Genomic DNA, 27,068 nt, shown 5'->3' with positions numbered 1-27,068 from the left:
CGAACCAACACCAAAGGATACACCCACTCACTCTTCGAGATAGGGTAGATGAATCTTTCATCCAACATATTTTGCAACTCTTCTTTGACTATATCCTTGAGAGATGGATTCATTCTCCTTTGGGGTTGTCAGACTGATTTGCAACCTTATTTGATATAAATGTGGTGAGTACACACTGAGGTGTGAACTCCCTTCATCTCTTTGTAATTCCAAGCAAAGGCATCCAAGTTCTCTCTTAGCATATTACATAACTCCTCTTCTTGTTATACAGAAAGAGGGGATGATTTTCAGTGTTCTTTCAGGGCTGAATTCTATTGTCTTGACACGAGTAGGGTTTGAATAAGCTAAGAGTATATCAATATGATGGTTGTTCTTGGTTTCCTTCACTACTTCCTCTAGAGACAAGGTGTTGGGTGTTGGATTTTGGAGGATGTGTTCAATAAAATCATCTTCATTCAGCTATCCTCCTCCCATTGCAGTTTCTAGGGTATAGAGTTGGGTAGAGTAGACTTCATATTCCTCCTCTTCTAGCCATAAGGGTAAGTCATGTTCTATAGATGGCTGATCAGGAGGGTATAGGACCAACTACTTGGATAGATGCCCATTTTTTATAGTCATGTTTCCAGCTCTGCAGTTGATGTAGGCATCGACAGTGGCTAACCAAGGCCTCTCAAGTATGATAAGATAACCATGAAATTTTGCATTAGGCTAGAGAACTAAGAAATCTATAGGGTAGTCCCAGGAGTCAATGGAGACCATCACATCCTCAACAATCCCCTCAGGGGCTACTATGGATTGATATGCAAGCTGCAAGACTATCGTGGTATTTCTTAATGAACACTGGAGATTCAATTTGAGCATGGTGTCTGTTAGTGTCGGTCTTGAGCCCTCCATCGGTGATCAAAAGCTTTTGGCATATGCATAAGTAGGTGTCTCATCAGTGTCAGTCTTGCATCCCATTAGGCATGCCATAACACTGATGGAGGAGCTGGTCTTTTGTTCCCTTCTTGGTTTTGCTGGAGCAGGTCATGTCATTTAATGAGCTTGTGTTATACTTGTTTATTTTGGTCTTGAGATCCCAAGTCTTAGGTCTAGGGTTTTAAGTCAAAAATCACTGCAAAGTCATGAGTCAAAGGTTCATGTGCCCAGAAAACCAGAAGGAAGCATGTACATATGTTTCATTAATATTTTTCATCAGTTGCAGCTCATTTATACCTTGGTTTTAAAAACTCTGTTTTTAAACCCAAGGTCATGTGAAATTTGCAAAAATAAAGAAAATTTTCAAAATTCTCCAAAATGCCGGTAATAACCCTGGTCTCCTCACTAGCATCCCTCAGATGGCTAACCTGCAAAAAGAACGGAATTAAAACATTCAAAAGGCCAAAATCAGGACAAAATGAACTCAAAAACAGTGTTAAAATGAATGCCAAAGCAAAAACATTACAAAGTGGGTTTGGTAAGTTAATTTTTTCAAATTTGGGCATATAAAGGCCAAATTTCCCTCTAAGGAGCCTCATTATGCATTTGAGAGCAAGAAAACACACTTGAGAGGTCGAAGAAGGCGATTTGCAGCAAAATTGGGTATTTGCCTGGTGCGCGACCACTCAGGCAGGGTGCGCGACCACTTGGGTGGGGCGCGACCACTCAGCGCAATTTTTGCTATGTAAATTTACAAGGGCGCGACCACTCAGCAGGGGCGTGACCACTCAGCACGGGGGCGCGACCACTCAGGTCAATTTGCCCAGGAACCTCCAAAATCGACCCAAACTCTCTCTCATTCACTCAATCGGTCGAGGTAGGGTCTCTTTATACATTTGAAAGCTAGAGATATGAATCCATGGGCTTGATATGTATGTTATCACAGAAAAAATGCATGGAGAAAGGATAGGAATGATTGTTTGTGTTGTAGGCATTATGCTAGGGTTATGTTTGTTTTTCAAGGTTTATAATTCCTTTTTCCCTCCTTGGTTTCCCATTTTGGTTCACAAATGTCAGTGTGTCTCTCTCTTTTATCTCATTTGCAAACTATACTAAAAATCCCATCCCAAAGTTCCTAAAACCCTAACCCCTCCTCAAAACCCTAATGCCTATCTATCCTTCCCAAACCCTAATGCCTATATACCCTACTCAAACCCTAAAGCATTATCACACAGCAGTTAATAAAACAAAAGATATATAAAAACACAGCAAAGATAAAAAGAAATGTTATGAAAAAGAAAAGAGTATATATATATGGCAAATGCATGTGCATGTTCGCCACAAAAACAGAGTCAAGTATTACCATGCCATAGCCTAGCCACTACAAGAGCAAAAAGACATATTGTTGTGTAAAAATCAGAGGCAAGGATGCTGTGTAAACATTCATGCCAAAATCAACAATATATAGCTGTACATGATGCTCAAAATGGACAGTTTGCTGTGATAGGGTTTGCACAGGAACAATTGTTGCATCTCCCCAATTTTAAACTTTGTTTTCCCTACTTTTCCCTTCATTAAAATCCCAGTTCAATTGCTCTATTCCTTCCCTAAAAATCCCAGTGCAATTGAAATCCCTCTTCCCTTTTGTCAACATGTAACTAAAGCCCCTTTTTCCCTCATGACAAATGCAAACTAATGCTTTGTTTCCCCTTAGCATCAAAAGCACATAAACTTGAAAAAACAGAGTATGCTTATAAAGTACAATCAAAGACAAATTAAAGGAGCAGCCTGTTGATGCTAATGATTGATGCTACCCCATACCCCTATGATCATGTTGTCCTTTACCCCATGTTAAAAAAAATATATTGTCCTTTCCCTTGGTGATCATTACACATATTTTCCCTAATAAAGTATTTATTTGCAAATGATTTCCAAAATGATAAGAGATGAGGAACATGTTTGATATTTTGTGAATCAATCCTTTAAATTCCCTGTTTTTATATATTTCCCTTTCCTTATTAAAAGTCCCCCCCCTAACATTTCCTTCATGATTTTTTCCCCTTGAAAACAACATACTTCTCAGCATTTTGCAGGCAGGGCAGCAATCAGTGGTGTTCTTTTTCTCCACCTTGCTCAATAACATCATGTCAACCACTGAAACTAATAAGCAAGGTGATGACCGGTCTTCTTCTTCGGAGTCTGAGGTACAGAGGCCTCGGAAGGGTGGCAAAGGTGGTCATCATAAGAGAGAAGAGCCCACTTCTCTAGCAAAGTTACAGGCTTGCCCTTTGGCAGTGACTTTTTTCCAGTACATGTCATGTCTTGAGTTTTGTGAGAGGCTGGCCCTGATTCAGCACCACAGGGAGTTGGCCCGATTATTTGTTTTGCACCTTCATGATGGGCAGGTCACTCTTGCAGGGGTGAATTTGTACTATCTCCGGAGGTGATTTCAGAGGCTACCAGGATACCAAATGTGGGTGAGGTGTGGCCCAAGCGCAAAATGCTGGATTATGTTTATTTTGAGCCATATGTCAGGCCAGCATTCATGAGTCATTTGTCGGGGATCTTTCCTTTCAAGTTCCTCCGGGCGGAGTATGCTTCTATTATGCGGCTTATCATGCACTACTTCACATGTGAGGGGAGATTTTCTCGGGTCTTCTCTTATCACATTCGCTTGCTGATGCACTTCACCCGGGTGAGGATGATGAACATCTCGGTTTTCTTTTCCCATGATATTCAGAGGATGGTGTCAGTGTTCCAGAGGCGGTCTCCAGCTCAGCAGTATCGGAGTTTGTGCCATCACGGTCTTATCCAGCTTATTGTTGGCCATCAGTTGACTCAGCAGGGCATTGCATGGGCAGACTTCATTTCTTGGGATTTCTTCACAGAGCCAGCCAGAGCCACAGCCCGCCACAGCCAGAGGTCATTTTTGAGGAGGGAGGTCCTTCACATCAGCCTGAGATCACTGTTCCGAGACACATGGCTTCCTCACCTCACCTCACTTATCAGAAAGGCCCGAGGGCCTTGTTTGCAGCAGCTCGGCGAGTACTTTCTCCACAGCAGGTGGAAGGGGTCTCGCCATCATCATCAGCTACAGGTCAGCGAGTGTTATCTCCACATCAGGTGGAAGGGGCCTCGCATTCTTCATCAGCGGTACGAGAGGGCAAACAGCCCGTGACAGAGGAGGAGAGAGCCATTGACATGCCGGTTGACATCATTGATCTTAATGTTCGCTCCCCTACATCAGATTTGCACGAGATCATCTGACAGAGAGAGGCGGAAAACCGCTTGCTGCAGGAGAAGCTTGATATGGCCAAGTGGACAATAAATTACTTGGAGCAGCGCAACAAGCAACTAGAAGAGGAAAAAGAGTTGGATGAACTATGGAGAATTCGTAGCAACCGAGACTTGAACCGTAGGAGGCCGGGTGACTTGTGGCCTAGGGACCGGGAATCAAGGCTCATCAGTTCAAATGTACACTTGCAGCAGCTGTTGGAGAAATCCAACCGAGACAAAAGGTTGCTCAGACACATGAAGGATCATTATTGGGCAAGAATGCATGTTTGCAAAGCAAGGATGAAGATCCTTCAACGGCGGTTGAACGAGGCTCTTTCGAGGAAGAAGAAGGCCAACCCACTCCGTATCTTGGCTGAGGCATCATTCACTCACCATGATACTCATTAGTATCCTCCCAGCAGCAAACACAAGAAATTTTGAGGATTTTGAGGCATTTTTGGCATTTTTTAGCATTTTACAGGTTTTGGTCATTTGAGTGGTCTCACCCCCCGCGCGACCACTCATGGGGACAGCTCAGATTGAGAAAAACTCTACATATTTGGATTTTTCATGACAAAATACACTTGGATATGGATGGGTTTCAAATTTTACGGAGATTTGGGCCTCCAAAAGCTCAAAATACATGCAAATTTTGACTTTCTGCCCCTTTTTTGAGTTGCAGAAAGCTGCCTTGGGAGAAATGATTTTTTAGGGGTCAAATCAACTTCAAATTCAGAAATTCTACTTGGGTTGGAAATTAGACTCCCATACCTTTCCAACGAGCTATCTTGTACCTGATTTGGACACCGGGAAGGCCTTCAACCAGAGCTGCAAAGGGGCGCGACCACTCAGGATCAGGGGCGCGACCACTCAGGGAAAATTGCCAGATTTGACCATTTCGGCCAGCAAAACACTGTTTTTACTCTTGGATGACTTTTGGGCATGTAAATAAGAAACTTTGGTGTGATTTTCATGGCACATGGATGCATTTACTCTCCTTTGACACTTCTAGAACTTTCTTTGATGTAAATAGTGAAAATTTAATGCATGGATTAGTTTCCTAAGTTTTAGAGGCAAGTTGTTTTGACTGCCTATTATCTAGTTCTTAGTTTAGAATTAGTTCAAACTGCTCCTAGGAAGCTGAGCTCGACCCCTAGAGGTGGGGAAAGGAGTTAGATCAGCTATATGATGCCTTCTCATCCTCATTTTGATGGTTGGACTCTTGAGGGAGAAGCTCTATTGTATATTTTACTTGTATCTCTGCAATTTGAGGAAAAGGAAGGCCAGGGTTTTGCAGACATCATTGGGATTCTTGTGGACTATTGTGTTGATGGTGTGTTCTCTTATTGTAATTGTAAGTGTGTTTATGTGTTCCATCTCTTTCTTTACTGCAGCTTATTAAACAAATGAAGTGATAAAGTTTGAATTCATGCTTGCCATGCTCAGCTTTCAAATTTGTTTAATGTTTATGTTTTCCACTGTCCAGAGAGGATTCAAAGTCATTGTTTGCCCTCTTTAGCTCCCTCTCTTTCTTCCTTGATCATCCATCTCAGCTTAAGGCATCAGCACAAACTTCTTCCTTGCCCCAAAGACCCACCTGCAAAAACTGAGCTCAATCCCCACACCCTGAATTGCCCTCCCTCCAATTGCCACCAAAAACCCCAAAAACTTTAAATCAACCCTCCTTATCAGTTTACTAGCCTAATATCAGTGTTCCTAATTGGGTCAGCTCATCCTATTGAAAGATCTACCGAGTTTGACCGGAGAGAGCCTTCTCATATCCCGTAGGGCTAGCTACGAGGTGAAATGGTTTGATGTTGCCTTGAAGGTTTACCTTCCTCAGCCTAGGGTGAAATCTCAAGCACTAACAGTGTCCTTAGTAATTATATTAATGGTAGCCCCAAGATAAATCAAGGTATGTAGGACAATGGTGCCATTGATGTGTACATCTACTATAGGGCTTCCAGGGTCTAAATAATTTGGACAAATTACCTATCCCAGCATTAACTCAAACATCTTTCCAATGACATCAATGGTAGGGGTGTCTCTTTTTTTCCTCCATGGATGTTTGAATCACTTCTCTTTACTGTTTTTTGTAAATAGGAACATCCTAAATAGCTTGGAGAAGTGGGCTTTTGACATGTAGATTTTTTAGTTCACCCAGAAGTTCATTCTCTTTTGGGGTAGGCTAGAGTGGATGAGTTAATCTTTCAGGAAAGCGTGGTGGATTCACTCTAGGCATACTTTCCTCTCTTTCTTCCTCACTCTCCCTAATTGGAGATGTAGGTTGATTATCCAGAAGCACTCTCCTAGATCTAATGTTGATCTCCTAAATTTTCACATCGTAAGCAGGGTAGGATGTCTCTCCATTGTATACGTGTTGTGCCTGTCTGTTTTTCAGGTTCGAATTTGGTTGGGCAGGCATATGAGTTTTTTTAGGTGCGGCAGGGTGTAAAATTCATGGTTGAGTATGAGGTGAAGTAAATAAGGCTATAGAATTGTTGTATGGGGGCCTCCACCCCTGGGGTGGTGCATTCCACTAAGGTTGTGGAGGTGTGTATGGCTGAAATGGCTAGTTGGTCAACTGGGAATGATATTGAGGTGTAAAATACTAGGTAGAAGGTGTAAACAAGGAGGGATGAGTAGGGGGGGACCAAGGGGGAATGGATGTGTTTTGGTTAGCGTTGTAATATGCATAGGATAACCCTTGAATACCCTGCTAGTATATTAAAGGCCCATGAGGCCTCTTTTGATTTATGTAGCAGAGTTCTTCAATCACCCCTTTAGTTACTTGATACACAACTTTTAGTCCATATAGAGAAGGGCACTTGTCTGTGGAGTGGTTTTCTTCACAGACAGAGCATATTTCTATAAGGTTTAATGGACATTCATTCCTAGGGCTCTTCCTTGTGCATCTAGGGCAGAAGATGGCCAATGCTCTATTTTCTTCCTCATGCTTCCTCTAGATTTGCATAGTGTCCATCTGTAGGGAAAGGGTTTGCAACATTTCTCTCTTAAAATCTTCAAACATGTTTCCAATTTCACCTTCTATAGATATGTTGGAAGAGGATCAACTGGCCATTTTTTGACTACCCCTACCCTTTTTCCTAGCTTCCCTAGAATGCTTCTTAAAAATGGTCTTTATATCTTCATAAGGTAGCTGGTAGATGTCCCCTCGTGGTAGTAGGTTTAAGGTATCCAGGAGATCTTCCCTGATCCCCCCGAGTAGGACTAGCTTAAGTGACTTAGGATTAAGTGTGCACTTGACCCTTTTATAGCTGAGTTGGAATCTTTCCTCATAATCCTGTCAGGACTCATCATGTCCCAAGGTCATTCTAAAAATTTCCTCTTTGGTGTCTTTGGACCTACAATAGTCCCTATGCTTGTTGTTGAAATCTTGCTGCATCTGATCCTAGGTGGTGATATTATCCCTAAGTAAACCCATGAACCAATGCAGAGTTGCATCCTTGAGAGCGGATGGGAATAATTTCAACCTCTGACCATCAGCGGTATAGCAATAAGTTTTGATTATGACAATGAATTTAAACAAGAAAGTATCTAAATATTTTGAGATTAGGTTGTTAGTGTTAGTGTTGTTAGCCTATCACCTGGATCATTTTTTTTTTTTTACCATGATCTTTTTAGGCTTTCGTCATCAATTTTTTATGTTACTAGGTTTACACAACAAATTTGGTTATTGCATGGTTAGTCCAAGATGGAGTCATTGTCTAAAATTTCACTCATGCCGGTTGCTTATCATACACCATGAAAATGGGTCAAGTCATCATCATCATTCCATTAGGTCTTAGGTCATCCATTAGGTCACAAGGGTCCCTAAGGTCCACCATTTCCATAAAAATTCAGAAAAATTCAAACATAAAAAAGCAAAGAGTTGAAGAATGAAACATGATATATTCACATTTTGATGACATCAAAGCTTCAAAAGAAGCAAGTACCAGCACTCAGGAGATGCAAAAATTACATTTGCAATGGTAAAGGTAAAATATGCCTTTAAAAAAGTGAAATTAGCTCACAAATGAGGATTAGTTTCTTTTCTCTTTTTGAAAAAGTGAAGAAATTACCCCTATATAAACTCAAAAAGACTTAAAACCTTTTCATTCATGTCTCATTCACTCCTCATCACTAAGCTCACTCACCTAAAAAAGAAAAAAATATCTTTCCATAGGAGAAATTGGCTAAAAATTGAAGGCGCTTCGCGTAGATACATTGCACTGCACTTTGGAGGTAGGCACTGTGCGTAGGTGAACTGTGTTACACTTTGGCGCTGTGTATAGAAGAACTGTGCTACGCACAGGACAGAGTGCCTGAAACTCACCCAAATTTTACCAATATTCCAATTTTTTCTTTCAAACTCGGTCAAATTGATTTCTAAGGCTAAGGAACAAGCAAGTACATCATTTCGCTCTATTTTTGCTTTCCCATTTGCATTCCATCTCAATAATTTCTCAAGCTAGGGTTTGTAGCAAAGTGCCATGGGAAATGCTAGGGTAGAAATGGTTATCACAATTTTTCATCTCCTAAACATGTAAATTGACATTCTACACCTGCACACATGTATGATGAGTCATTTTGACCAATCCATCCACCTCCAAACTAAGTTTAAACACTAAAAAAAGAAAACCCTAGCTCATTCCTAGAGTTATTTTGGGCAAATCACATCATAAACCTTCTTGGTATCACTTACAAGCAGCCACATTTGTTTACTACTTTCCTCACTCATTTCCATAATTTTTTCAAAGCCATCTCATCTTTCACAAAACCCCTCCCATCATTTTTTCAAAATCTCTCACATATCCCTTCATTTTCATACTCACCTCACATTTATTTTCACTTCCTACTGCTAGGACTTTGTGTCATCATGGAGATTGATTCTTCACTAGAAAGAAGGAGAAAACACAAAGGAGGCAGGATTATCAGATATGAACCATCAGATTAAAACCAAATCAACTCCTATCCTTTCACCAAATAATGCTTTGAAGATGTTCACTGTTTGGAATTTTGTAAAAGAGTAAGTGAAGCAAGGTTTTTTGACCAGATGACAGATTGGGTAGCTACACACTTCAAAGGGGAAAATATTGTCATTACTGATATTGAGTTTAGCTTCTCAATGGCCTCCATCTCACTAGCAACTTGTTTACCAAACAATGGCGACTACTGGTTCAAGGGAATGATTCTAGATCTTAAAAACTACAAGCCCTTCTTAAAGACTCCATACAGAGATACACATACTCACCTTATGCCTTTCAAATATTTTCTTGAGAAGTATGGCCCTTTAATGAAGACCATCATGAGGTTCTTTACCTATGAAGGTATATTCTCAAGGTTGTATGCATATCACATTCGCCTCTTGATGCACTTCACATCTCAAAAGCCACTCAACATGTGCAATTACTTATTTAGGAGTATTTCAAAAATGTCTGAGAAGATACAATTGAAGGATAAAGATAACTCTCCAAGCTTGTTCCTTCGCAATCTCATCAAAACCATTGTCCTTCATCAGTTGGTAGAGAGGGGTATGGCTTGGGAATCCTTTTTAGAAATAGCTTCAAAATGGCATGAGGAAAATGCAGCATCTTAGTCCCCAAGTGCACCAAAACAACAAACAGAGATTGGGTCATCTAGCAAAATAGCAGAGAAGATTCAGTTACCTAGGCCAGAGGTCACCAAAGTGTATAAGAAAGGGTAGAGGCTTGTGTTTTCTTCTCATAAAGAGAAAGGGGCCAAGACTTCTTCATTGACAAAGCAGGCATCGACAAAAAAGGATAAGAAGACAATTGAGCATGAATTTTAGATTATTGATTTAGAGGAGAAAGATGAGGCTTCAATTATGAGGCAGACTATCAGGGACAAGGACTACCAAATCAAGGAGCTGGAAATAAATATGGAAAGAGAAACGTTCATTATATCATTCCTTGAACAAGAAAACAATCAACTTAAAGCAAAAGAGTTGATCTTAGAAAAGGAAAAAACTAAGTTAATGCAGACAATTGGCAAAGGTAAGGAGGTTGTGACATAAAGCGAGCTTGAAGAATCATAGGTGAAAGGGAAAAGGAAAATACCAAGAACCAGAGGTCTCAAGGAAGCTTTGCAAGAGGAACAAAAACAAATATTACTTAATGAAGACCTTGACCTAGAAGAAAGAATTGCCCTAAACACATATTTCATTCAATTTGGAAGTAAATAGAGGATCTAGAATTTCAAAATAACCAAAAAGCTCAATTCTAGTGATGTCCGTGTAATAAAATATTTCCAATTTTAATGAAATATGTGTTCCTAGAGTTACATCAAGATAAAGAATATTGTCTCAACAGGGTAAATGAACACTTAGAGAAGCTTTTGAAGAAGGAAAATAGAGATAATCAAATGCATAAAAACATGGCACATCATTATCAAGCTCAAAACATGATCACCAACATCAAAGTGAAACAACTCAAAAACAAGCTCAAGGAGACCAAAAAGGATCAAAAATATGAGGGAAACTTGGAGATGCTTGCTAAAGAATCCATGAAGCTATAAAAACTCATTTTTACACCTTCCATCCAATTTTGAGCTAATTCTAATCATTTTGTGTTTTTTGGCAAATTTTGGTCTAAATTCAGAAATTTACCCTGTCAAGGCATTGCGCTTTTTCCTTAGGCATCCATTTGAGGAAAGATTTAAATTTTTGGAAAGGTCTTGGCATCCTCTAAAAACCCATTTTCCTAGATTTTGCAGAGGTGGCTTAGTTTGGGAGAAAAAGGCAAAAAAATGGTAAACAACTAGCATTCTGGACCATTTTTTGACAGGCGTTGCGCTTCTGGAGTGATCTTGGAAGAATGGATTTTTGAAGGTGTTCCCGTGCTCAAAATTCATAAATTCTAACTGTTCTAGAAACTAGATTTGAACGGCTAGTTGACTGTTCTCTTAGATTTACATTCTGACCCATGGAAGGCACCTAAAAATCAGCTCAAAGTTGACGCTACACTTCTGCACTTTCTGTGTTTTTAATAGTAAAATTTCACAGTGTAAAATTTCTAGTTTCTAGTCTGACTTGGTCAAAGTCAAGATTCTCTATGTAATGGCACAAGTTACAAGGCTAGGTGATGTAGGAATGAACAAATGCATATCATAGGCTATTTGTGATGTTTATTATGCCTCATAAAAGAAGAAAACTCCTAATCAAACTCTTCATGAGGTGTTTGAGTTGCACCTTCTCACTCTCACCTGTTGGTTGAGAGAATCTTGGAGTCAGTTCCTCCACCAAGGAATTTGACTCTTGAAGGTGGGAAGGTGGTCTAAGAGAGTGTATAAGTAATATTTCACCTCAGGAGAAGGTGGTGGAAATTTTTGTAAAGGAGCCTTTCATTGTAGTCATCTTTCAGCTAATACAGAAACAGGTTGCAACTATTTTCAAGGAACTCTAGCCCAGTGAGTTCATGGTGCTTGTACTTCATTCTTCGTTTTTTCTCATGGTCAAAAAATATTTATATACGTTATATCTCTTCTTTCTATGAATTCCGTGTGATAAAATACTCAGAATTCTTGTTTTACAAACTCTGTTATCTAGTTTTCATGGTTATGTGTTTTGTCTTCCTAAGCTAACGAAATCATGTTTATTTATGCTCATTAGTTTATGCCACATTATATCCTGTATACTACACTGAAAAGTACTCAAGTCACACCATGGCTTCTGAAATCTAACTCCTTCTTATGCTTTCTCTTGTATTCCCACAGCGTAAACCTACTTGTGGCTCCAAACCCTAAGTTCAGCAAACCCTTTAAAAAGAAATTTTTTACGAACAACTACTCATATCTAGTCCAAAATCCATTTTCTTTAAAGTCATATCACTATTAAGAGACTTAGAGAGATCCCTCTCATGCTTAGTAGGGCTAACTACTAAGCTGAAGTGGTTTGAGGTTACCCTTATCGATTTCATTTTCAGCCTAAAATATTGTAAGGAGCAACATTTTTGGCGCCGTTGCTGGGGAAATGATTGTTAAATTATCCCTGGGAAAAAGCTTAAGAGCTTTCAAGAATTGGTTTTGTACCTCTCAGTTTCTAGTATCTGAAGATAGGCTGAATTTATAAATCTCATCAATTTAGAGTGTATACATTCTGGCTTCCAAAATGCATACCAGGTCAAATCTTGACCCAAATCCAACCTTCATTGTTGAAGACCCTGAAAGACTACTCAGAAAAATTAGACTACCTATCACTAAAAGTGCAGTTCAAAAAATTAAAAGAACAACTTCTCTACCTAAAAAATTGTTCACCTTTGAGAAAATTCCATTCAAAGAGCAAATAGAATTATCACTTACAAGGTCTAAATCTAACTCCTGCATCTCTGATACAACACTAGAACCTTTAAAGGTTGAAACTCACTCTCTTTCTTCAGTATCTTTCTCTGCTAAGACTGATCATGAACTTGATAAGCTTCAAAGCCTTGTTGACCAACTCCAAATCACAACCGAAAAAGATTTTTTTCAACACCAACTTGAATACATAGCCACAACTTCATCCTATTTTTCACCTCCAAGCTCATCTACCACATCTCCTAAATCTTCAGTTTCATCATCTTTCCTGCCTCCTCTGTTCATTCCATCCTTGCCTCTACAACCCATTTTAGTAGTTCCATCATCCTCATCACAACCTGTACTTACACAACCCATTGTAACACCTTCACTTTCTCCAGTAGTCATGGAAAGATTTGTGCCTCTTTTACTGCCTGCTCAACTTACTACTTTTCCTCAAAAATATGGTCAAAGACTTCCTTTGTTTGATGGAAGTGGAGAAATTATAGCTCGGCAGCATGTTGACAAGTTAATAGACTTCATTGATTTAGAAGAAATTAATGATGAGAATGCTGAAATGAGGATTATCGCTCAGAGTTTCTCAGGAGATGTTAAGAAATGGTTTCGAATTTTGGCTACAAATTCCATTAACATTTCTCAAAGATTGATTGAATTATTTCTAGCTCATTGGCAAGAGAAGAAAAAACCATTACAGATATTGGCTGAATATAATTCAATGAAAAGGAACCCTAATGAAATAGTTCAAGAATTCACATCAAGATTTAATCTAGTGTACAATTCTATACCTGATGATATGAAACCTCCCCCTGGTTTGGCTCTTCTTCATTATCCTGATGCTTTCGATCCAGAGATGGCCTATCAGCTCAAAGAAAGAAACCCAACTACTCTTGAAGAGATGCAATGGAATGCAATCAGTGTTGAAGCCAATTTGCTCATTAAGAAGTCAAAATCAAAGCCAGAGAGGGCAGAAAAGAGAGTTATTTTTAGAGAAGAACCTACATCATCTTTTGATGAAAAGCTTGACATCCTGATAAAAAATATGGAAAGGATGATGGATAAATTATCTATAACTAATCGACAAGATGAACCATCAGTGAGTATCCTAACTTTTGTGGATAGCAGCAACAACAGTTCAGAAATCGACAGAGAGAGCAACGAAATCAAGATCCTCAATGTCAAGTAAAAGCCCCATTTCAGCAAAACTATATTCAAGGCCATGAAGAAGATGAAGAAGAAATTGTAGAAGCAAATCACTTCTTCCAAGAAGATGAACTGCCTACTTTCCTAATAGAAGAATATAAATTTTCTAAAGACTCTTTTATACCAGATGACCAATAAGTTATGCTTGCAAGTGAAGATTTGTGGGTTGATAGGACTGAAGAGTACCAAATAGGATATTAGAATGCCCTCAGTCATATCCAAAAGCAGTATATTTTAAGAAAGAAAAATGTGCCTGTTGCTATAATTAAGAAAAGACAAAATTTGCAAAAGGACACACCAAGCAAAGAAACCCCTCCTACAGGATAGAATAAAGACAAAGCTATTGTCACACAGAATAGGGATAGAACTAATGAAGTCTCCACTAACAATGTGAGGAAGGACAAAGAAATGCAAACTGAAAGCCAAACGAAGGAAACTCAAGCTAAAGACCAAATAGAAAGGAAGGAAATCCCTTCAAAAGATATAGAAAATCAATCTAATTTTATTAGTTTGGAAAATGAAATTTCTAAATTAAATATAGCCATTCCCCTCACTGAATTGGTAAGGAATGACAAATACAAATTCTAGATTGAAAAAATGCTTAGGGTTGATCAGATGTCTGATACAGTCAATGTAATTGATGATGAGCCAGCTATCCTTTTTGGTCCAACCTTAGAAGGAGCTCCTGAAGATAGTGAAATTCCATCTTTTTATCTAAGTCTTAAACTTCATCACCTTATCCTTCATAATGTTATGCTAGATTCTGGCACCTCTCATAATTTGATGCCTAGATTCGTCATGGATAAACTGGGACTGAGAATCACCTGACCTTACCATGATGTTTATTCTTTTGATTCTGGAAGAGTGAAATGCCTTAGCGTTATTAAAGACTTGGTAGTTTCCTTAGACCAAATCCCAACCAAAAATGTACTTATGGATGTTGTAGTGGCTGATATTCCTCCTAGGTTTGGCATGTTACTTTCAAGATCTTGGGGAGAAAAATTAAAGGGCACTCTGTAGCTTGACTTTTCATATGCCACTATCACTGTTTTTGGACAACTTCAGAAACTTTATTGAGAAAAGAAGATGAAATTTATGATCAGAAGTAAGGAAAATATAGTTAATCATCCTATACATGTTGTTCATACTGATCTTGACTCTTTCATTCTGTTTAGTGATATGGATTCTATTGATGATGAAAGTCAGTAGTAGAAATCTCAGAAGTCCCCAACCTAATGGGCAACATACATGAAACTATCACCGCAAAAAGTAAAGAGTTTTCTGAGGAATCTAGATAGCCTGCAAATCCTATTGAGGAGATTCAAAGAATATTGCAGAAAATAGAAAGTTCTGAGCTAGACATTCAAGATCCTAAAAATCAAGAAATTTAGTCTTCAGAAATTCTTTTTCCAGATGAAGAAAATGGTCTTTGGACCATGGAGCTTGATGGTGCATCGGGAATAGGAGGAGCATGAATTGGTGTTTGGAAGCTTGGGCCATTACATCAGCCAAACAAAATCCCTCCAAATGTGAGAATGAGTTCTTACAAGCTGGCGTTTGAATGTTCAAATTATGAGGTGGAATACGAGGCATTGATTGTTGGCCTCAAAATTCTAAAAAAGTTGGGAGAAAAAAATATTTATGTTTATGGTGAATCTGAGTTAGTGATAGAGCAAGTCAAAGGGGAATACCATCCCAAACACCCAAGAATGAGAGCTTATCGCAATGTTGTACTTGATATTCTCAAAACTTTTCCATAATATACATTATCTCTTATTCCTAAAACTCAAAATCTCATAGTTGATTCACTCGCTACTGCAACCAGTATGGTGAAAATTCCTTTTCATTCTAATCATAAATACTCCATCCATGTTAAGTATCACCCGGTGGTCCTAGATAACATGAGGTTTTGGCAAGTATTTGGTGATGATAATAAAATAAATAGTTTTCTGCATTTGGAAGGAGAATTTCAGAATTCTCACATTGATGATGCATACAATCTTGATGATTCTCACATTCATTCAACTGACACTGAAGTATTACAACTCAAGGAAAACAACATTCCAAGAATCTTGGTACCTTTGGAAGAGTTATTTGAAAAGGATGATATAGCCAAGAAGCCCACCATAGTTCCTACTAAAAAGGGAGTAGAAGATGTTAACATTGGCACAACTGAGAATCCTAAATTGGTCAAACTACCAAAGTTTCTATCTCCTGGAAAAAAAGGTAAGTACATGTCTTTAATGAAGGAGTTTTCTAATGCATTTGCTTGGGATTACTCTAATCTAAAATTTTATGATAAGAGTATCATTCATCACATCATCCCTATAAAGCTGGATCAAAATCCATTTCGCCAGAAATTGAGAAGAATCAACCCCAAGTTGTTGCCATCAATTGAAAAAGAGGTAAATAAACTTTATAAGTTTGGAATAATTGTTCCCATTTGATTTTCTGAATGGATGTCTAATCTAGTACCTATGAGGAAAAATACCGAGGAAATTCGTCTATGTATTAATTTCAGAAATCTCAATAAGGTGTCCCTGAAAGACAAATATCCCCTGCCTAAGATGGATCACATGCTTAAGAAGGTGGTGAGATCCTCTAGGATGTCATTTCTTGATGGATACTCTAGGTACAATCAAATTCTGGTACACAAAGACAATCAGCTTAAGACACCATTCACAATGCCATGGGGTACATTCATGTATGCCAAGATGCCTTTTGGGTTGAAGGATGCAGGAGCTACCTTTTAGCGGGCTATGGACATAACATTTGCAAATGAAAAAGATATATTTTTGGTTATCCATCTTGATGATCTAATAGTATTTTCAAAATCTGATGAAGATCACTTGCATCACTTGAGGATTGTTGTTTATAAATGCAGAAAATTTGGCATCTCACTTAACCCAAAGAAGAGCTTGTTCGCCATGGAAAAAGGTAAGTTACTAGGACACATCATCTCTAAAGATGGAATCTACATTGATCCTTCCAGAGTGGAGGCTATTCAGCAATTATACTTCCTTAGGAACAAGAAAGAGATTCAGTCGTTTAATGGGAAAATTAAATTTTTTAGGAGATTAATTCCCAATCTAGTTGAGCACTTGAAAGAAATGACAAATATGTTGGAAAAGGATAGTGAGGTAAAGTGGTCTTTAGAGGCTAAGAAATCATTTCATGTGGTAAAGTTTGCATTATCTACTGCTTCTATTCTAGTTAGCCCAGATTATACCTCAGATTTAATCATTGTTTCTTTTGCTTTTAAGCCACATTAGCAACAGTCCCAATGCAGATAAAAGATCAGAAAAATGAATAGCCTATAGCATTCTTCAGTTCTTAGGGTCAAACCCTAACCCCCTTATTTATGTAATAGGATCGAGTCATAGTTATAGTTAAGTAAAGAGTTAATAAAGTTGATATTAATAATTGTAAGTGGTTGACCCGCATTTAAAGAAGGGACCACAGTTAGTTGCAAATGGGCCATGGTATTAGATAGATGGTATTAATAAGAACCATGGTATTAACCCATGGTATTGCATGTATGGATCCTATATAAAGGATAGAGACTCCCCTCGAGGAGCATCATGTCTTATTTTTTAATTGAGCCCAGCTCTATTGGAGGTTGCCCCCTCGAAGAGGCAAGCGAACATTGCTTTCCTTTTTGAATAATAAAATACATGCTATTATTTATTATTATTCTATGTTTTAGGTATATTTCTTCACATATTTGGTATTCTGGTATCTTCTCGCAAGTAAAGAGCATAACAAGTGGTATTAGAGCACTTTCCAAGGTTGCTGGGATCTCCATTGTTAGAAGAATTTTTTTAGCTAGAGGTGTGTTCCAGCATCTTTAAACCACGAGATCTGTCGTTGAGCGCATAAACCTGTGGATTTGGGGAGGCATGCATGCAGGAAATACGAGAGGTGGTCATGCTTGTTGGACTCCCTTGTAACCCATATGGGTACCCCTTCAAGTAGTAGCGCATTAGATATAACCGTGAAGATATTGTCTTCCAAGTGCCCTTTGGGTATATCGGAAGCCCCCTAGGCTCTCTTGAAACCTCGCCATAGATAAACCGTCGGTCGTCTTGCTACTATAGTACACCGAGAACAGCACTCAGGGAGATTACTCATGCATATGATAGGGTAGTAGGGTTGTATGGCTAAGGGTATGGTTGATCCTCCTTGGTTAGTGCCCTGAAAGAATTGGCGAGTACTACTGTCAGACCCCTATGTATATTACGATCTGTAGCACCTAACACTCCTTGAGACCATAGTTCCTTTATCTCCCTCTCAATCAAGCATCATCTTTTCCAAATCAGATCTAGCAGGTGGGGTCCTGTCGCAGCCACAACACTCAGTTCCGCCATTTAGATCTCTCATATCTTCCATTCAAATCTATCAGATCTACCAATCAGATCTATCAGATCTGCCATATGGATCTAGCCATTTGGTTCTGTAGCAGTTGCCACAATCAGATCTGCTATTCAAATCTAGTAGCAGAGGCTCGATCACTGCCACATTCCTACTCATACTCTGTAGTTGAGGATTCGCTGACAGATCTGACTATTTGTGTGGGATCCTATACCTGGGCGTGATTCTTGCAGGACATTGGGCAAAATTTACTTTTTTGGCATTTGGCTACTATAGTATTCCTAAGCGAGGAGTAAAACTCCTTCTGGAGTAAAAAAAAAAAAAATCAGGACCCTCTTGAGGCGCTTATAGGAGACTTAGCCCATAAGAATCAGGACGATGAGTTGAGCAAGGTGGTACCATTCACTTGTTAGCATCAAAAATTTCGGGTGGTCCCAAATTTTATTTATTTATTTCATAGTAAAGATAATTGCATTGGATCGGTGCATGGTACAAACCAGAGCTCAAGCTATGCCCAATGAGAAGATCGACACCCTTGAACAAAATTTGGACGCATTAATGACGATGATCAAGACCTTAGCTGACACAATCACAAAGGGCATGTCGGAGGAACAATTGGAGGCATATTCTTTTAATGAAAACATTAAGGGAAAGTCTAGCCATTCTCTTCACCTCTTTGGAAACCACCAACAGTCACAACTGCGACCACCCAGGCTGGACATGTATAAATTTGATGGCACTCATCCGGCCACATGCCTGGCACAAATGGAGCAATATTTCACATTGAATCATATCGGAGATGATGCAACTTAGTTAAGTGTGGGTAGCATGTACTTGGACAATGAAATATGGCAATGGTGGCAGTGGCATAAAAGTTGCTATGGAAGGCCTGTGACTTGGTAGGTATTCGCAAAAGCACTTACAGATCACTTTGACCATGAATCTAATTTTTTGGGTCATCTTACTAAGCTCTGACAGACAAGAACAGTGCAAGAATACATTACAGCCTTTGAAGCCTTAGCCTTCCGCACAGGAGATCTACGAGATGAGCTCTACTTGGAATGTTTTGTCAGCGGTCTCAAAGAAGCCATACAAGCCCACGTCCGACTGCAACACCCAATCTCATGGCTAGATGCTTGCAAGATAGCTCGTGAAGTAGAATGCATGTTAGTGGCTCAGTCGACTCGTCCAAATTTCATAGCCAAGGGTTGCCCCACCGAGGCTCTAAGCACTACCCAAACACTTAAGGTTCAAAAGGTGTCACCAGCAGAAATGGCGGAAAGAAGAAAGCAAGGATTGTGTTACTATTATGATGATAAATACTCCCTGGGGCATAAATGCAAGGAACCCAAATTCTTTCAAATTGATGCTATTGATCACAGTTCATCGGAGGAAGCCCCACCATTTGAGGAACCAGACGAGGAAGATGAGGACAACCAACCAGACAATGTGCTCCCAGCTACACCTGATGAACTAGTTATCTCACTCCATGCTTTGGAAAGGATTTCTTCTCCCCAAACTCTCAAAATCAGAGGTTTTATGAAGCATAACCCTATAGTAGTCTTGATTGATAATGGCAGTACCCATAACTTTATCCATCAAAGAGTCGCTAAAGCAGTGCATTGTTTTGTCAAAATAGTCTCTAATTTCTAGGTCCAAATTACTGATGGGGGAACAATGAAATGTGAAGGCCGTTGTGAAAATGTCAAACTTCAAATGGGGGATTATCAGTTAAAGACCCACATGTTTTCCATACACATGGGAGGGTGTGACATTGTCTTGGGTGCTGAATGGCTCCGCACACTTGGCCCAATCACAATGAATTTCCAGGAGTTATATATGAGCTTTAAGCATAACAACCACACACATACCCTCCATGGACTCCAGGAAGGTGCTCCCTATATCATCAGCTCACATAGGATGAAAAAATTGTTAAATAAGGGCCACCATGGAGTTATAGCCCAATTTAATGCCATCTAGGCCTTCAAACCCACTTCTCTTCATATTCATCCTGAGATGCAATAGATCTTAAACAACCATCTGTCGGTCTTTGACAAGCCTCATGAGCTTCCACCCTCGAGAGGGGAACATGGTCATAGAATTACTTTGGTCCCAGGGGCCCAACCACGAAATGTGCACCCATATAGATTTCTGTTCATCCAAATAAATGAAATTGAAAAAATCACCAAGGAACTACTAGAAGCAAGTGTCATTCATCCTAGCATTAGTCCTTTCGTCACCTATGGTCATGGTGCTCAAGAAAGATGGGGAATGGTATATGTGTCCAGACTTCAGGGCCCTCAACAAGTTGACGGTCAAAGATAAATTTCCCATCCCAGTTGTCGATGATTTGTTGGATGAACTAAATGGGGCTTAATTCTTTACTAAGCTCGACCTTCCCTCTGTCTATCACCAAATTTGCATGAAAGAAGTAGACATTCCAAAAGACTACTTTCCAAACTCATGAAGGCCATTATGAATTCCTGGTCATGCCATTTGGTCTTTGTAATGCCCCATCCACTTTTCAGAGCCTCATGACCCACTTTCTCAAACCATATCTCAGAAAATTTTTCCTTTTTTCTTTGATGACATCCTCATCTACAGCCACACCGCCACACATCTTCAGCATGTAGATATTCTCTTGTAATCGCTCCGAAAGCATAAATTATTTCTCAAGATGTCCAAGTGCTCTTTTGACATGGAAGAAGTTGAGTATTTGGGCCACATTGTGGGGTGTGAAGGTTTCAGGGTGGACCCCAAAAAGATCCAAGCAATGTAAGATTGGTCTCAACCAAAGAACTTGAAGAACTTGAGAGAATTTTTGGGTCTCACGAGCTACTCTTGTAAATTTTCCACAATTATGGTCGCATTACTAGACCCCTCACTCACCTTCTCAAGAAAAATTCCTTTCTCTGGAATGATGAAGTGCAATAGGCATTTATAGCTCTCAAACATGCCATGTGTTCCACTCCTGTATTAGCACTACCTGACTTCACCAAATCATTTTTGATTGAATGTGATGCTTCAGGTACAGGTATTAGGGTAGTCTTAATGCAGGAAGGTTGACCCTTAGCCTTCACTAGCTAACAACTAAGTGGGACAAATCTAGGACAATCTCCTATGAGAAGGAGACGATGGCCATCTTACATGTAGTAGATACCTAGCGACCATACTTATTGGGGTGGCGTTTCCAAATCCGCGCAGACCATCAAACTCTTAAATATTTTTTGGAGCAATGCCTATCCTCACCACAACAAAATAAAAGGCTAGCCAAAATGTTGGGATATGATTATGAGATAATTTACAAGAAAGGGCATGAAAATGTCATAGCAGATGCGTTATTGCGCCAATTTGAGCTGGAAAGCACCCTGATCTCAATCTCCCTTCCCATTCTAGAATGGATTGAAGAGGCTTGCAAGGAATGGTTTTCACATCCTTTACTCTCCCAACTCATTAATAAATTGCAGGCGGATCCAAATTCCACAACAGGATACTCTTGGTAGGATGAGATTCTTCGCTACAAGGACATAGTCATGATATCACCAAAATCCGTCCTCAAAAGTCGCATTTTGGCAGAGTTTCACTCATCCCCCACTGCAGGCCATTCAGGCTTTTAGAAGACTTATGCTCGCACTCGACATTCATTCTTTTGGACATGCGTGAAAAGGGACATTCTTACTTTTTTAGCTGAGTACGACATATGTCAGCACCACAAAGGAGAAACAGTCAAATTCCCAGGCACATTACAACCATTTCCCATCCCAGCCTCAATCTAGATGGAGGTTTCTATGGACTTCATTATGGGTCTTTTGAGGTCAGGAAACAAGTCAGTCATCATGGTGATTGTGGATAGAATTTCTAAGTATGCTCATTTTTGTGCCCTACCCTACCCTTTTACACCGACTTTGGTGGCTCAATCTTTCACGGACTAGATCTTCAAATTGCATGGCATGCCCACTTCCATTGTGTCTAATCATGACCCAATCTTCACCAGTAACTTTTGGCAGGAACTCTTCACGCTACAAGGTACCCAACTACAACTCAGTACTTCCTATCATCCCCAAAATGATGGTCAAACTGAAGCAGTCAACTAATGTCTGGAGACCTACCTTAGGTGTTTCACTTGAGAAAAGCAACATCTATGGGTATAGTGGTTACCTCTAGCCGAATGGTGGTATAACACTAACTATCATGCCACCACCAAAATGACTCCATATGAAGCAGTTTATGGTTAACTCCCTCCTTCACCTACTTCTTTTATCTAGGGATGCTTCAAGGTACAAGCAGTGGATCAACTCCTACAAAACCTCACAACCATGCTAGCCCACCTCAGAGAGAATCTCCATCAAGCTCAAAACCGCATGAAGCAACAGGCAGATCAACATCTTTCAAAACGCCAATTTCAGGAAGGGGATCAGGAGTTTTTGAGGCTACAACCATATAATAAAACATCACTCAAAGACAAGGGTTGTCATAAATTATCCCCAAAATTCTACAGATCATATCAAGTACTTCAACACATCGGAGAAGTAGCCTACAAGATAGCTTTGCCACCCACTGCAAAAATCCATATAGTCTTCCATGTCTCATGCCTCTAAAAAGTGATTGGGAACCATTGCCGAATTCAAACCAGTCTACCAGAATTGGATGAAGAAGTTTCAATCTAGTTCCAACCTAAATAGTTTCTTGACACGCAAGAATGACACATGCGTGGCCGCACGATCAAGGAAGTCTTCGTCAAGTGGAAGGACACCTCTCCGGAAGATGTGACCTAGGAACCAACCACTGTCCTTCAGCAATTTCCGTAGCTTCAGCCTTGAGGACAAGGCTATTTTTATGGGGGAGGGCATGTTAGGGTCCAACCCTAACCCCCTTATTTATGTAATAGGGTCGAGTCATAGTTATAGTTAAGTAAAGAGTAAATAAAGCCCATATTAATAATTGCAAGTTATTGACCAACATTTAAAGAAGGGACCGGAGTTAGTCGCAAATGGGCCATGGTATTAGATAGATGGTATTAATAAGAACCATGGTATTGACCCATGGTATTGCTTGTATGAATCCTAAATAAAGGATAGAGACTCCCCTCGATTAGTGTTGTGTCTTATTCTGTAATTGAACTCAGCTCTATTGGAGGTTTCCGCCTCGAAGAGGCAAGTGAACATTGCTTTCCTTTCTGAATAATAAAATACATGTTGTTATTTATTATTATTCTATGTTCTAGGTATATTTCTTCCCATATTTGGTATTCTGGTATCTTCTCGGAGGTCAAGAGCATAACACCAATCACACTATAAGAGATGAAACATTGAGATACAATATTATTGAAAAATAGGAATTGGCATTGGTAAAATCCCTCAAAGTTTTCCGAGTTTATATTATACATTCACATACTATTGCTTATGTTCCTACTGTAGTGGTAAAACAAATTCTTGCACAAATAGATCCAGAAGGCAGAAGAGGAGAATGGATTGCAACAATGCTAGAATATGACATGGAGATCAAACCTATAAAGCTCATCAAAGGAAAAGGGTTAGCCAAGCTTATGGCAAAATCAAATCTACATGCACTGGATATTAATTTTATGGTTGCACTATCAGAAGAGTCAGAAGCAAAGGACCTTTTCTTGCAAGTGTCTAATATGTTCATGTCTTCACCTTGGTACTCTGACATTGTCTATGTCTTGCAACACTTGAATCCTCCTCCAAAATTTCCCAAAAGTAAAGTTAGATCACTGAAACTCAAAGCTTCATAATATTGTCTTTTGGATGGTGTTTTATTTTGGAAAGATCATGGAGGTGTGCTCCTGAATTGTTTAATAGAAAATGAAGCTAATGATATAATGAAGGATTTTCATAAGAGAGATTGTGGAGATCATCATTTTTGGAAAACTACAACAACAAGATCTTAAGAGCTGGTTTCTATTGGCCCACCCTCTTTTCTTATACATACAAAATAGTCATGAGCTACCATGAATGTTAGATTTTTCAAGGAAAGAGGAAACTTCTGCCATTAGCACTACAACCAATTTTGATTTCAGCTCCTTTCTAGAAGTGGGGCCTCGATTTCATTGGCGAAATCCATACATCATCTTCAACATAAAACAAATGGATATTAATAGCCACCGACTACTTTACAAAGTGGATTGAAGCTATCCCAACCAAGCAAGCTACTGATTCTGTCATCATTCAATTTCTGGATTCTAATATCTAGTTTAGATTTGGCTACCCACAGAAAATAATAACAGAAAATGTTGTTGCTTTCAAATAGAAAAAAATGGTGGATTTATGTGCCAAATATCATATTGTGCTAGGACATTCCACTACATATCATCCACAAGGGAACGAACTCACTGAATCTTCCAACAAATATCTGGTCAACATCATCAAGAAGTTCCTAGAGGCAAACAAGAAGAATTGGCATAAAAACTCATCAATGCTTTGTGGGCGGACATGTTCAGCACCAAAAATTCAATAGGCATGTTTCCTTTCCAGCTGGTATATGGAGTTGACATAGTATTTCCTCCATCTCTTGCTGTCCTAGTAATGAAAATCCTACAGGAATTGGATAGTGGAACTAATGACATACAAAGGAGAATAAACTAGATGATTCATTTACAACAGACAAGACATGAAGTTTTTTAGAACACATCCAAACTCCAGGAGAAAATAAAAAAGATTTATGATTGCAAAACTAAGGAGGAAAATTTCAATTTGGGAGATGTAGTCCTTTGGTGGGATGCTAGAAATGAAGACAAAGGCAAACATGGTAAGTTTGAGAACTTATGGAAGGGACCATACAAAATTTTTCATTTAGAGGAAAGAATGCTTTTTTTTTTGGAAGAGATGTATGGAAAAGACTATTCAGGAGGGGCGAGAAATGGTAGGCTTCTCAAGCACTACTATGTCTAAAATCCAGAAGAGTCATCATCATTGTACATACCGGTGTGTATTTTACTTCTAGCATTTTAGATAGTTGTCATTAGAGTTTGAAGCCCAAAGTGAAGGCACTAAGGCTCTTTGAGTCAGTACTGTTTTCATTTATTTTTATTTTTATTTCTTTTATCAGTCAAAAAATCAGTTTTTATGCATGTTGACTCTAGTGCCCAATGAATAAGGCTACTTGGTCTGCAGTGTTCTTGACAGCTCCAAGGAGCCACCATCCCCAGTTGGAGCCAATGTTAGTGTCAATCTTGTTAGCCTGTAACTTGGATCAAAAAATTCTTTTACCATGATCGTTTTAGGTTTTCATCATCAAATTTTTCTATTACTAGGTTTACACAACAAATTTGGTCATTACATGGTCAGTCCAAGATGGAGTCATTGTCTAAAATGTCACTCATGTTGGTTGCTTATCATACACCATGAAAATGGGTCAAGTCATCATCATCATTCCATTAGGTCTTAAGTCATGTATAAGGTCACAAGGGTCCCCAAGGTCCACCATTTCCATAAAAAAATTAGAAATAAGTCAAACATGACAAAGCAAAGAGTTGAAGAATTGAAACATGATCTATTCACATTTTCATGACATCAAAGTTTCAGAAGAAGGAAGCACCAGCACTCAAGAGATGCAAAAAGCACATTTGCAATGGTAAAGGTAAAATCTGCCTTCAAAAAAGTGAAATCAGCTCACAAAGGAGGATTAGTTTCTTTTCTCTTTTTGAAAAAGTGAAGAAACTACCCCTATATAAACTCAAAAAGATTCAAAGCCTTTTCATTCATGTCTAATTCACTCCTCATCACCGAGCTCACTCACCTAAAAAAGGAAAAAATCTCTTTCCTTAGAAGAAATTGGCCAAATATTGAAGGCGAAGTGCGTAGATACACTGCATTGTGCTTTGGAGGTAGGCATTGCACGTAGGTGAACTGCGCTACGCTTTGGTGCTGCGTGTAGAAGAATTGCACTGCGCAGAGGACAAAGTGCCCGAAACTCACCCAAATTTTACCAAAATTCAAATTTTTTTCTTTCAAACTTAGTCAAATTGCTTTCTAAAGCCGAGGAACAAGTAAGTACATCATTTAACTCTATTTTTTCTTTCCCATTTGCATTCCATCTCAACAATTTCTCAAGCTAGGGTTTGTAGCAAAAGTGCCATGGGAAATGCTAGGGTAGAAATGGTCATCACATTTTTTCATCTCCTAAACATGTAAATTGACATTCTACACCTACACACATGTATGATGAGTCATTTTGACCAGTCCATCCACCTCCAAACCAAGTTTGAACACTAAAAAAAAACCCTAGCTCATTCCTAGAGTTATTTTGGGCAAATCACATCATAAAATTCCTTGGTCTCACTTACAAGCAGCCACATTTTTTTTACTACTTTCCTCACTCATTTCCATCATTTTTTCAAAGCCATCTTATCTTTCACAAAACCCCTCCCATCATTTTGTCAAAATCTCTCACATATCACTTCATTTTCATACTCACCTCATATTTATTTTCACTTCCTGCTGCTAGGACTTTGCGTCATCATGGAGATTGATTTTTCACCATAAAGAAAGAGACAACACAAAGGATGGAGGATTCTCATATATGAACCATCAGATTGCAACCAAATCAACTCTTATCCTCTCATCAAATAATGCTTTGAAGATGTTCACTATTAGGAATTTTGTAAAAGAGTAAGTGAATCAGGGTTTTATGAGCAGCGGACAGATTGAGTAGCTACACACTTGAAAGGGGAAAATACTGTCATTGTTGGTATTGAGCTTAGCTTCTCAATGGCCTCCATCTCACTAGCAACTAGTTTACTAGACAATGGCGAATACTGGTTCAAGGGAATGAGCCTAGATCTTGAAAACTACAAGCCCTTCTTAAAGACTCCATACAGAGATACACATACTCACCTTATGCCTTTTAGATATTTGCTTGAGAAGTATGCCCCTTTAATGAAGGCCATCATGAGGTTCTTTACCTGTGAAGGTAGATTCTCAAGGTTGTATGCATATCACATTTGCCTCTTGATGCACTTCACATCTCAA

Source organism: Pinus tabuliformis, chromosome 2_2 (genome assembly GCF_031772625.1).
Source record: "Pinus tabuliformis cultivar Carrire ecotype Pingquan chromosome 2_2, CPIR1, whole genome shotgun sequence".
NCBI classification, from domain to species: Eukaryota; Viridiplantae; Streptophyta; class Pinopsida; order Pinales; family Pinaceae; genus Pinus; species Pinus tabuliformis.
This window is presented reverse-complemented; position numbering follows the sequence as displayed.